Source organism: Thamnophis sirtalis, unplaced genomic scaffold (genome assembly GCF_051295495.1).
Source record: "Thamnophis sirtalis isolate CommonGarterSnake01/CBP01778 unplaced genomic scaffold, rThaSir2_p1.2 scaffold_12, whole genome shotgun sequence".
Lineage (NCBI taxonomy): Eukaryota > Metazoa > Chordata > Lepidosauria > Squamata > Natricidae > Thamnophis > Thamnophis sirtalis.
In genome coordinates this window covers 35486358-35499189 of record NW_028261392.1, presented here as the reverse complement: position 1 = coordinate 35499189, position 12832 = coordinate 35486358, and the positions used below count along the sequence as shown (strand labels likewise).

At 37.6% G+C, this 12832-nt stretch overlaps 1 protein-coding gene across 12 annotated transcripts in view; it reads right to left on the bottom strand.

Annotated features, from left to right (window-relative positions):
• INPP4A (inositol polyphosphate-4-phosphatase type I A) overlaps positions 1 to 12832 on the bottom strand; it is a 102991-nt gene extending 90159 nt beyond the window's left edge. For 2 of the 12 annotated variants that reach the window (XM_087726583.1, XM_087726584.1), the window contains exon 1: positions 12642 to 12832. The gene's annotated coding sequence lies outside the window, so the exon portion shown is untranslated. Of the gene's footprint in view, positions 1 to 12529 lie in introns of all 12 variants that reach the window. The other 10 variants (XM_087726582.1, XM_087726585.1, XM_087726586.1 and 7 more) reach the window with 10 other exon arrangements.

Sequence of the window (12832 nt, the reverse complement as noted above, 5' to 3'; positions counted from 1 at the left end):
CAGTTTTATATGACTATATTAATTTTAACTATCCTTAATACTGTATACAATTATACATGAGGTAAAGGTAAAGGTTCCCCTTGCACATATGTGCTAGTCATTCCCAACTCTAGGGGTGGTGCTCATCTGTTTCAAAGCCGAAGAGCCAGCGCTGTCCAAAGAGGTCTTCATGGTCATGTGGCCAGCATGACTAAACGCTGAAGGAGCACAGAACGCTGTTACCTTCCCACCAAAGGTGGTTCCTATTTTTCTACTTGCATTTGAACATGTTTTCAAACTGCTAGATTGGCAGAAGCTGGGACAAGTAACAGGAGCTCCCTCTGTTACGTGGTGCTAGGGATTCGAACCACCTAATTGCTGACCTTTCTGATCAACAAGCTCAGCGTCTTAGCCATTGAGCAACTGCACCCCTTACAATTATACATACTTACATATATTTTCTAATATCTAACTAATGTATGACTCTTAGACAGTACATCCAGAATAGTAGGTCAATGTTAGCTTTTGAGGTATTATCACTGCTGCAGGGGTAAAAGTATGCTGGTGGTTAAGAGTCACATACAAATGCCTGAAACTCAATTAATCTGTTTCAGGTTGGAAATTTTCTTCTAGTTCGTGCAGTCTAGCAAACCCACATGAGAACGTAAAAGGATGTAGCTAGCAGGAAGCAGAGGAGGAAGAATTCTTGTACAGTGACTGAATTCCCAATATAATAAACAGATTTGATCTTGTCACAAGTCATATTTATAAAACGACTGGTATTCTCTGTGGAAACTATTAGTTTTATCCAAAAATATCTACTTTTTTTAAATGCCTATTTTGCAAGAAACATGTTCCAAATTCAAGCGAAGGAGGGTTATGCATATATAGTACTTGAAATTTTTGTTAATAATTTCCCCCCCAAAGGATATATTGTTCTTCCACTCAAGAACAACCAGCAATGACAGGTCATCTTTTAAAAAATGAAAATGCAAAGTACCCTTTCATATTACTCTCTCTCTGTTTAAATGTGGACTCCTTGGGCTGCATCTTATATATTTGGGGATAGGAGCTGTGGTGGCGCAGTGGTTAGAATGCAGTATCTGCATTCCACTGCCAGGAGTTTGAACATGACCAACTCAAGATTGACTCAGCCTTCCATTCTTCTGAGGTCAGTAAAACGAGGACCCAGATTGTTGTGGGCAATATGCTGACTCTGTAAACAGCTTAGAGAAGCTGTAAAAAGCACTGTGAAGTGGTATATAAGTCTAAGAGCTATTGCTATGTGTGGATTATGAAGTACATGATGGGAATGTATATTATACTTAGAGATATGTGACCAGGAGGAGCTAAGAATGGAGTGTTTGGCAGCATTCAACACCACATCCCAACTATAGCAATAGCACTTAGACTTATATACCGCTTCCTAGGGCTTTCAGCCCTCTCTAAGCGGTTTACAGATTTAGCATATTGCCACCAACAATCCGGTCCACATTTTACCCACCTCGGAAGGATGGAAGGCTGAGTCAACCTTGAGCCGGTGAGATTTGAACAGCCAAACTGCAGAACTGCAGTCAGCTGAAGTAGCCTGCAGTGCTGCATTTAACCACTGCGCCACCTCGACTCCCAGGGGGATGCACTGGTGAGGGCTTTTTCCTGGAATTTTTTTCTTTGTAACCTCCTAGAGTCCTAGACTGATCTAGTTCATTCTCTAACTTGATCTTTCCTTGGTTGACTTCTCCCACCATTCCAAATTTAAAATAAATAAAATAAAATGGGAGTAGAAAAAAATGTAAATCAGATCAAATGCCATTATGGTTCAGGACTTCAGCATTTGATATGTCACCTTATCCTGGTACTCTTAACTGGTTCTGCTAGTTCATTTAAAAAAATAAACCAGTAATCACATCACAATTGGGAAGGCTAATGCAGCAAAACCTGCCACCCTCACAAAAGCCATGGTAAATGGCACTAGCACTTTTCAAAAGCAAAGTCAGATCTTGTCTGTCAGTCATTCAGCGGCTGGCAGGCAAGGTCAAGAATCAGGCATCACAAGAATGTTCTTTATTGTAGTATGGAATAAAGTAACTTGAAACCCAGGTTTTTTCCCATTCCATCTTATTCTATTACACAGTACCAAGGTGGGGCATTCTGAGTTTCATTTTTCAAGTCTCCTCTCAGGGTTGAGTGATCTTTTCTTTTTTAGAGCTTGCTGTTCCTTCTCAAGATCAAGAAATGTAAAGCTGACCTTATCACCCATTTAAATGAATGGACTAAGAAATCAAATAAATAAGGCAAGTGTTGCTTTTTAGATCTATGTCATTGAATAGTTCAATGACTGTTCATACATTTCAAGTATCTGTATTAATTTATTTCCCCAAAATTGTAGGCAGGGAGTGCCACATGATATATCATTATAACTGGTTGGTGTGCTAAGCAAATGAGCTGTTCAGAGGGTGGAACTGCCAAGAAACTCTGAAATTTTAAAACATTTTAGAATTTGAGAGGAGGCATTATATAGAAAAAAAACCAATCTGTTTTCCAGATGTAGCTTAATAGTTATGCTACAGAACTAATTTAGCTCACCATGGTAATGTCTCACAGGAGTAGCTCTTCTAGGTTAGTTCATCTTCTGCAAATTCTCCAAGGCAAACATCAAAGCAATTGACCCATCTGATTCATCTCTATTCTTGCAGAAGTTGCAGTAAGGACACATATGCTACTAAATTTAGGTTTCTGTCATGACCGTCATTTGTAAAGATGGTCTAATAACTTTAAAAGCCAGCTTTTAAACCATACCTTGAGGCAGCCAGTTCCCTAAATTTCTTCTAAAAGCCTTACTACTCATTTCACTTAATAGCCCAAATTATTCTGGAGAAGTGGGGAATTTATCTAGACTTCATAATTTTAAAAATCTCAGTTGTGTCCTTCTCTAGCTGGTCCAAATGCTCTTTCTTCAGGTTCATCTATCTCCATGTGTTCATAAAGAGACAACTGGAACTAAGTACAGAGCTCCAGATATGGCTGAATGCCATATGAAAAAGCACTAGTAGGAAATAATAATAATTATTTTCATAACTTTCTAGTAACAAAATATATAAACAAACCAATATATACAGTATTTTCTAATTAGACTGGGCCAACTCAAGAACAACTTATCGGTTATTTCGGAAGTTAGGGATTTTTACTTTAGGGCATATCACTTGATACATACAGTGATACATATTTGACATTTAACTACTTTAAAAAATGATTATGTTAATTATATACAGTATTTGTTTTCACTGTTGCTTCCTGTTTTAACTAGTTCCTAACTAATACAAAAAAGGACCTAAATTCTTATTTCATAACTCTTAAAATTACTCATCAATGAGAGAAAGGAAACTATCAAAAGCTTTTCAAAACTACAAGTTTACGTAATTTCAAGATCTTTATGAAACAGGTGTTCCTCTTGAGAAACCATTGCTATTTTTAAGATATTCAATTACGGTAAATTCAGTATTACTAAATACAACACAACCACCAGAAATACTTCACACAACAAAATTAAAGGCAGAAAACATTACAAATCCAATGCCCATGGGGTTGGCAACTAGTTAAATGAATTTTTAAGAAAAAAATTAAATTCATGGCACGCAGACCGGAGGTGAGTTGCTCCCAGTTCAGCCTGGATCAGGTGAACTGGTAGTGGTGGTGGTGGGAGACTCCACCCACCCGCCCGGACACTTCGGCGCATGCACAGAAGCATTGTGCGCATATGAGTGAACCGATAGTAAAAAAATGGAAACCCACCACTATTAGCTATTAGTCCTATCTTCAAAAATACTGCAAAAACTACCACCACCCCAATTTCAGATTAAATGTAAAATAGAATTCCTTCTACTTCTTTTTTTAAGATTATTCCTCTAGAATCTTGAATCGTTTAAATTTCTCTACAGGAGTAAGGGCTGGAATACAGCAGGATTATGTAAGGTAGAAGAGAGAATTAAACCTGGTCCATGTCACATTTGTAAGCTTAGTGCGATGTGTCCGGGAAATGAACTCTTATTTCAGCCAAAAGAATAATTCTCATATTTTTCCAAGTATATACAACTTATTCAAGAATGACAGAGTTTAAAATAAGAACTAATTCATTTACTTGATTAATCTTAAAAAGAAAACAATTTATCCAGACTTTTTTGCATCACACTACGTCTTAAAAATATTTGCTTCAACTATGGCTTTAAAAAAATAATTTAAAAACAAAATAAACTTGGAAGTCATAATGAAATAATTTAAGGGACTTAAATTGCTTAACACAATGGTTTAGAGACCCCAGAAAAATTGTTTTTTTCAAATACTATCATCTCCATGGCTCTAGGTTATTATAATAACCACGGTTCTTTTAGTTTATCCAAAACCAGAAATAACATATGAATATGATTTATTAAATATGCAACAGTACCTTAGCCACAATTCATTTTAAAACATAGAAAAAATATCTATGTTTATTAAAAGGAAGTCACAAAATTCACATATTTTATGCATGTCAGAAACAATGAATTTATAACACCTATTAGCAGAGCAGGTGTATGTTTCCCACTTGAATCTCCAAAAAGAAGTGCTGTAGATAACTTTTGCATGAAATATCTGCTTATCACTGTTGACAATACAGGCTTTGATGAACTAAGAGAAAGAAGTTAGCAAATGCCCTAAGCATATATTTCACCTCCTACTCAACTCCCATAAACGTAGGCATATGAGAATATGGGTAACTTGTAGCTGAGTGTTCGCACCTTCTTATGCAAATATTCAGCACTGGAGGAAGGTGGAGGCCTCCTAAATGATTTGGCTTATTTACTTCCAGTGACATCATCAACATTCTTATAAATATCCTTTGACATGTTGATCATTTCTGGGTTGAGAGGAAACCAAAATTGATGGGAATGATATTATTCTCTGAAGTATCTTTCTTCCCCTTCTATTTGAAACCACATTCTAATTAGGGGCATGTACATACCTAATAGAGCTTGACTTGTTATTTTTTTCCAAATGACTCACATTTTCAAAGAATAATATACCGTATATGGTTTATCATCTCACAAGTGAGTACATTAAATCTGGGGCCTAAATTCATCTGACTATATTATTGCTTATTATACAATATGAACATGCCCACCTGTTTATTTTAAGATATTTAACAGAGCTTTGGGCATACAAATATGAAATACCCAGTGTATTTCAGCAACATCCAAGCTAGGAAAGCTCCCACTGTTCTTTTCCACTGGAAAAGGAAGGAAGGAAGGAAGGAAGGAAGGAAGGAAGGAAGGAAGGAAATACATTAATTACTATTTTTGCCTTAGCTAAAAGCATTCTAGAAACTATAGAGTCAAATTTATAGCTATAATTTCTTGCAAAACAGCAAATATAACTGCAATAGCAATTTAGCCACAATAACAGGCATAGTTATGAAAAATGAAAGAAGGTATCTATATAGTATTACAATTATTGTGTCTGTAACCTTTAACTGAAATGGTGAAATGGTGTATCATAAGCCAAAACTTTTTTAACAAAGGTATCTCAAAAGGGCTAACTTACGGAATGAATCCCAAGTCAGATCCATGACTCTCCTGGAATTGAAATTTGGCAAATTTTATAAAATATTTTATGACATAAAATTATTATGAAGCATGTTATGACATAATACAAAATGTCATAAAATATTTCTTCAATCAGCTCTGATATTTGACTGTGCTATACAGTTCAACAGGGAGTACTTTCAAAGATAGGTACATCTCTGAATATCTCTTATGAATTCTTAAGAATTTTAAACTTTTAAGTGCATTAGAAGTTCTGCCACTATTGAGGGATCTGGTAAGGAAGCATCTCTGAAACAGTGATCAAAAGGTCACAAGTTGCCTCACTTGAACTAAAACTGCACAAAAATAAGACAATAATCATAACTTGGTACAGAATTGCACAATCTTGTTTTCTACTAATCTACCCAGAGAGATCGTCATTAAAGTACCGTAATACAAATTTAATGTCTCATAGTTAGACATTTACTAAACGCATCAGTCTGATTTCCCAACCAGAAAACAATCTTTCAAAATAATTAGGAAATCACAGAACAGACACCTCATACTTCTGCTAAGGTTCTAATAATCTTCTCTGTTTTGTGAACTGTTCCTGGCCATCAAAATTAACAATTAATAGAAAGTTCATTGTTTAAAACTGGAATAATGTCTTCACTCTATAGTTAACACTGATTAAACAGATAAGCAACATTGCAAACAAAAGTCAGTATCTCTGGAACTATTCAATGTGATTTTACCAATTCATACGCACTGTGTTCAAACAAACTTCCTTGAAATACAAATTGTTAATCACTATAAATCTTGTACAAGAATACTAAATTGGGGGGTGGGGGGGATTTGCTATGCTCCAGTACTTGCTCATTTGAAAAAAAGGAGTTACCGGTAGTCCTTGATTTACAACCATTTGTTTAATGACCAGTGAAGTTTCAACAGCACTGAAAAAGGATGACTTACAACCAGTCTTCACACTTAATGGCTTTTGCAGCATTTCCATGGTTATGTGATCAAAATTCAGGTGCTTGGAAACCCACATGTATTTACAATGATTGATATGTCCTCAGATCACACAATCACCGTTTGTGACCTTCCCAGTCAGCTTCCAAGAAGCAAAGTTAATGGGGGAAGTTGGAATTGCTTAATGAGTGTATGATTCATTTAACTGCAGTGATTCACTTAACCACCATGACAAAAAGGTTGTAAAATCCACTTTGACAATCACCTTGCTTAGCGATGGAAATTCTAGTGCCAGTTTTGGTCATAAGTCAAGGACTACTTGTAAAGAGGACTAGAGTCCTGATCAGAGCATGGATGTGAACTGAATACCACCATAAGTATTCCCACGGATTCTGCAACATGTGTTTCACTGCATAGTATAGCCTTTATTGTCATTGTACAAAATAAATGCAATGAAATTGGTTGAATGTCAGAATTCAGCTTCAGAAGCAGAAGTGCAAAGTAGAAATACTACTTTAAGAAATATATTTTATTATTTGATTTTCATTTGTCATAATTAAAAACAATTAATTCTCGATTTAAAATATTATACTTTCCTTATTTTTAATCCTTTGCTCACAAGAGAGGAAGGAAAGGGAAAATAATAGCACTTTGTTATTACAGAGCTACAATATTAGGCAAAAGCAGAGCCAAATTCTTAAACTTAGCTGGTTAAAAGCTTTTATGCCAAATGTTTTTATCTCACTTCACAACTAAACCAAATTATACACATTTCTTCAGACTGGACAGATACAACACGACAGACAAATAGTCTGGTTTAATTTAAACAATGGAAAACTTCTTTCTGTGTAGAGAAGCAAATATTCCCTCACAGTGCTCCAATCCCCTGTTCAAAAAAATGGTATAGACAAAAACCCTAACAAGCACAACTGTGATGCAAAACTAGTTTTCCACATGAATGGATATGTTTGCTTCTCCTCAATAATGGCAGTCACCTAAATAGGCAAATAGCAGAGCAAATATATAATGTTCTCTCCTAGGAAGCAATCATACAAATTCATTTACGGAATATATTCTCTGGAAGAGATATTTGCAGAGTCTGGAGCAGCAGGTGACATGGCAATGCTTCCTCAATTACCCAATTATGATAATTGCGACTTCCTTTGTGCATCATACATAGGCCTGTCCAACATAGGCAACTAGAATGCATGACTTGGCTGAGGGAGACTGAGACTGCCTATAAAAAACATATAGTTGCCTTTCACCTATAGTTCTGACAAGCAACCAAAGCACATATATGCTATACCTTTTGAGTTATTACTACTAATTCTACTCAGACCTTACAAAAACACACAAAAATAAGATATTAAATAAATGTTTACTTTATTCTGAATGTATATTTGTAATTAGATGCTATTCATTTTTCCTGATGTATTTCTTTCAGGATCTTCTTCTTCTTCACTTCCTCTTTTACCAGTTTGGGTGTCAAGGGATCTTTCAGGACCACTTTAACTATTACATAATCTATAAAAAATTAGACCTAATTCCATTTCTCTATAAATGGTTTATTTCAAGGAAAGCACGGATTATATATTACAATGCTGTTAGTAGTAAAAAAAAGTTACATTTCTCATCTGTTTAAGGTATGGTAGTTCTAAATTAATTCAAAACTTTTTTAGAAGTGTTATCTTAATGTTTTTAACAGATGAGTAAACAGAAAAAACAATAGCAGAGAATTTAGCACTTAAGGTAAGAGCAGCAGGCGGGAATAGCTGTATTTGGTATTTCACAGATTAGTATTTCTACCAGAGGTGGTATTCAGTAGGTTCTGACCAGTTCTGGAGAACCGGTAGTGGAAATTTTGAGTAGTTCGGAGAACCGGTAAATACCATCTCTGATTGGCCCCACCCCCATCTATTCTCTGTCTCCCGAGTCCCAGCTGATCGGGAGGGAATAGGGATTTTGCAGTAACCTTCCCCTGGAGTGGGGAGGGAATGGAGATTTTACAGTATCCTTCCCCTGCCATGCACACCAGTTCATGCCTACCAAGCTATGCCACACCCACCAAGCCACGCCCTCAGAACCAGCAGTGAAAAAATTAGAATCCCACCATTGATTTCTAATGTATGAAACATCTCCTGAAGCTGTTATCAGCTACCAGGAAATATAAGATTAACATTTTTACAAGCAAACATGTACAACCATGTTTGCATTTTGCAAAGAATCCAACTATATAAAGTTCAACATAAATAGGAGAAAACACATGATGCATAAATAAACCCGTTAGCAAACCAGGATTAAAGAATGTGGGTGGCAGTCTTGCAGCTGTGGAAAAAAAGGTTTCTAGGATAAACACAACTAATTTCATCAGGATTTATTTCTATCAGACTGAGAGATAAGTAACCTTGATTACAATACTTCTGGTTGGGGAAAGATCTGCAATTAAAAGAATTTCCTCCTGAGATAGAGAGAGCAATTCCAGGAGTTATCAAATGACATCCCGGAAAATTATAACGTACAATGAAAAAAATCATATATATGGAAGCAAAAAAGTACAGCACAGAAGTCTGCTATCTATAAATGCTATATGTGCCTAATTTAAAATGGCCTTTTAAAATGGTAGACACACAATTAGCATAATTATGACAAGAAATGTGATACAGAACTTGTACTATCACTATTAAATTTAAAGCTAAACTAGGCAAAGAATAAAATAGTGAATCTGTTTTGTCAGACAACCTTTGATCCTAAACAATATGATTCAGCAGGTCTCTACTGATTAAAGAGTCTCTATAGTAAAGGACAATCCCAAAGATCTAAAATAAGCTAATTTTAATGGCTTAACATAATAACATGAATATATTTTATTTCTAACTCCAAGGTTAAATCAGATGTAAGAAAGACTAATTATTACACAGAAATTAATTTTACAATATGATAAAAATGCAAAAGTTTTGTTCTCAAAGATCGATAAGTATATAAATTTCTAGCATTAAAAATATTTGGAGAATAATATTGGAACCTATTGATGAAACTATTTGGAAGAGTTGACTGTATATTTCATTAAAAAAAAACCAAACTGTATCTGCCAAAAACAGAATATATCTCAAAATAATTCATAGTGTTCCCCTTGCCCTTCCTCTCAGTGAGATTGTAATTTAAAAAGTATAATTTATGTCATAGGAGAACTGATAGATTGGTGCTTGCTTTCATATAAGGTGGCAAAGCTTATTCATTTAAAAAGAATATCTATCTATATAAATGTATCTATCTCTATCTATCTCTATCTATATGTATCTATCCAGCTATCTCTCTATTTATCTATCTATTTTGCAGGATTATTCAGAAAGAGCGTGACCTGACAATTGCGCGATAGACATATGCGCGCCGACAAAATAGTGCCGATTAAAACGCAACGTCGAAATCGGGTGCCCATAAATTCGCGACATCAAAATCGCACCGACAAAAGCGCGATGACAAGCACAATAAAATTGAAATTTTTTTAGAGTTAGGGTTAGGGTTATAACGTTGATGACGCGATTTGTTGATGATGCAATTTTGTCAGCACGCATTTGTCGGCACACTTTTGTCAAAAATCAATTAGCGATTTTGACGGCGCTCATTTGTCCATCGCGGTTTTGTCAGCATGCATATGTCTATCGCGCATTTGTCGGTGAACCCAGAAAGAGATAGCCCCTTCCCTAGTACTGACTTTATTATCACCATATAATACCTTGCATATAGAAGCATCAAATAAAGAGCTATTGTCTCCTGCCAAGCTATATTGTAACTTAGTTATGAAGAATGAAGCAGGATATTTAAAAGCCAGAGACTATGGACTATGGACCGAGAATGTAACTAAGCAGGAATATTTTTTCTTCAATACAATCTAGTTTTCTGGTATATATTAAGAGAATATCCAACCCTTAGTTTTTTGCATAATCATGAGCATGTTGTAGCAAAGAGTAACTTCTTGTACAGTTACATATCATTAGTTGTGTTATTTTACACAATTACTGTTTGTTTGTATGTGTTTGTATAGCTGTGACTTTAACAAAATAAAATTTAAAAAGATAAATTGCAAACACCTCAGTTATTCTATTCAAAACTATTGCAGGATGGTTTCATTAAATGTTTGGCTAACATTATTTTTAAAGCTCAGTTGTTTCAGGAAGCATCAGTAGCATTTGTATTCTACTTTCCAGCAAAAATATTATTCTTTTTAATGATCATGGGTTGAACCCATGCAAGGCATACTCAGACCCCTCCCCCATCAACTGAAATTGAGCTGTTTATCCCCCCATTGATCTCTGTAGATCTTCTCCATGTATGACAAAAGTTCAGCTGCCTGTTCTGTCTGCTGCACTTTTAACCTGCCCACATTACTATAACCTCCATCTTGTGGTCAACCTATTGCTAAGGCAAGATGAAGCTAATTCAAGGTGCTTTTGAAGAATGGAAGCATCTTCCTAGCAGCTGCAAAGACTTTTCACATGGACAATGGCAATTGGAGGATGGCCCTCCAGAGGTCAGTGAACTGCTGGATTACAGATGGACCAGCCTCTCCCATCAAACTACTGGGCTCTGTGCCTGCACATCCATTTATATTTGGCTGCCAAAGAGACTAGACACTTCCCTTGCAGCTTTCTCCCCCCCACCTTAAGTTCAAACACAGCAATATCAATATAATGTAAAATCAAATGCAGTTCTTCTGGGAGATTGATATTCCCATTGACAAATAGAAATACTGTAGTCCTAAAAATCCTACTGTAATCCTAAAAAGCAGAAACATCTGAAACTGACAAATGAAATTAATTTAACATCAAGCACCAGGCCAAGGCAAGATAGGATGAGATATTACAAATCATCTGGAGGTTTGGTGTCACTTAAAAAGGGTCAGATCAAGGTTCAAAAATAAACCAACAATTCAAGAAGGTTTTTAGATTTAACCCCAACCCCCAGTAGACCCCAGATAAAGAGAAGGAACTGTTCTAGCAACAGCACCTTCTCATTTGAGATTGGCCAGAGATGAGCAACACTATGGGTCTTTTTGCTGAGGCACGGTAAAAAGTAGACTGTGTGGGCAATCGTTTAAAATTAGTAACCCAAGCCTAAAATTAAGCTAGTCTTTATAACAGCTCCTGGGTGACTAGCACTCTTCAAGAAACACGTGAACTGTGTGAAATAGTTTTAACAAATATCTTTTGTCACAAGATTTAGGGCTATCTTGGGAAGGTATCAAGTCGATCCTTTTAAAGGTCTCATCAATTCACAGATGAATCAGGAACATATCATGTAATTGCATTCCATGCCAAGAAACCAGATTAATGAAGGAAAAGCCTGGCTCCAGGGCAAGAACTCCGGGAACCCATTCCGCAAAACAGAACCCTGGAGGCCCTAGAAAAGAAAAGAAAAGCCCTGAACCTGCCAATATACAACCATCTTCTCTTCCTCCTTTTTTATTTTTATTTTTATTCAATCCTGTCCGACTCACGCCCTCCAGTTTGCATCAGGCAAATGCAGCTATCGGATCACACACCAAGCGCCAGAGAAAGACATCAGCATCCCTCCTACTAGGAGACGTGCACATCCGTGGTGGTTAAACATGCCCTTCCCCCCCCCCCACGGCATCGGCGGGCCGAGGCAAAGCAAGAACCCGTCACGGGCCAGTCTCTTCCACCCACCCACCCCAAGTTACCCAAACAAAACCGAACAATGGGGGGGGTGGATGCAGCCCCTTCTGAGCAGAAGCGGGGCAGCGCGGAATCCCACCGCCCTCATTGCTGTTTATTTGACAGCTCCTCGCAAAGCGAGGGAGAGGACGCGGCGTTGAAGCCGCCGACGCCGTTACCCCTCCCTACCGCCCCTCACCCTCTTTTGCTGGGACTCTTGCTGCAGAGCTTCCACCCCCCCCTCTTCTCCTCGGGGGAGCGGCGTTTGCAACCGAGAGCGCGGGAGGCGACCAGCAGCAGCAGCGAAAGAAGGGAAGGATCCCGTTTTTGCAAGGGCGCCCGCCTTACCTTGCGCCCGCTCGGACTAGAGGAGCCGCAGCTTCCTCAGCAAGCCTTGCGCGGCATGCTGGACTGGCTCGTGGCCCTTTTGAGGTCCGAGGAGCTGCGGCAGCAACCTCACCTTCCCGTCGGATGTGGCTCTTCTTCGCACCCGACAACAGCTTCTTCTGCTACTGCAGCAACCCGGGCTCCCCAACGCGCATACACCCAAGCAGCTATGACGCCATAATCCATCCAGGCTCCTCCTCCGCCTCCAGTTCTTCTCCGGCGCTTGCACCGCCCACCGCTTCTCTGCCCTCGCGGGCCGCACTT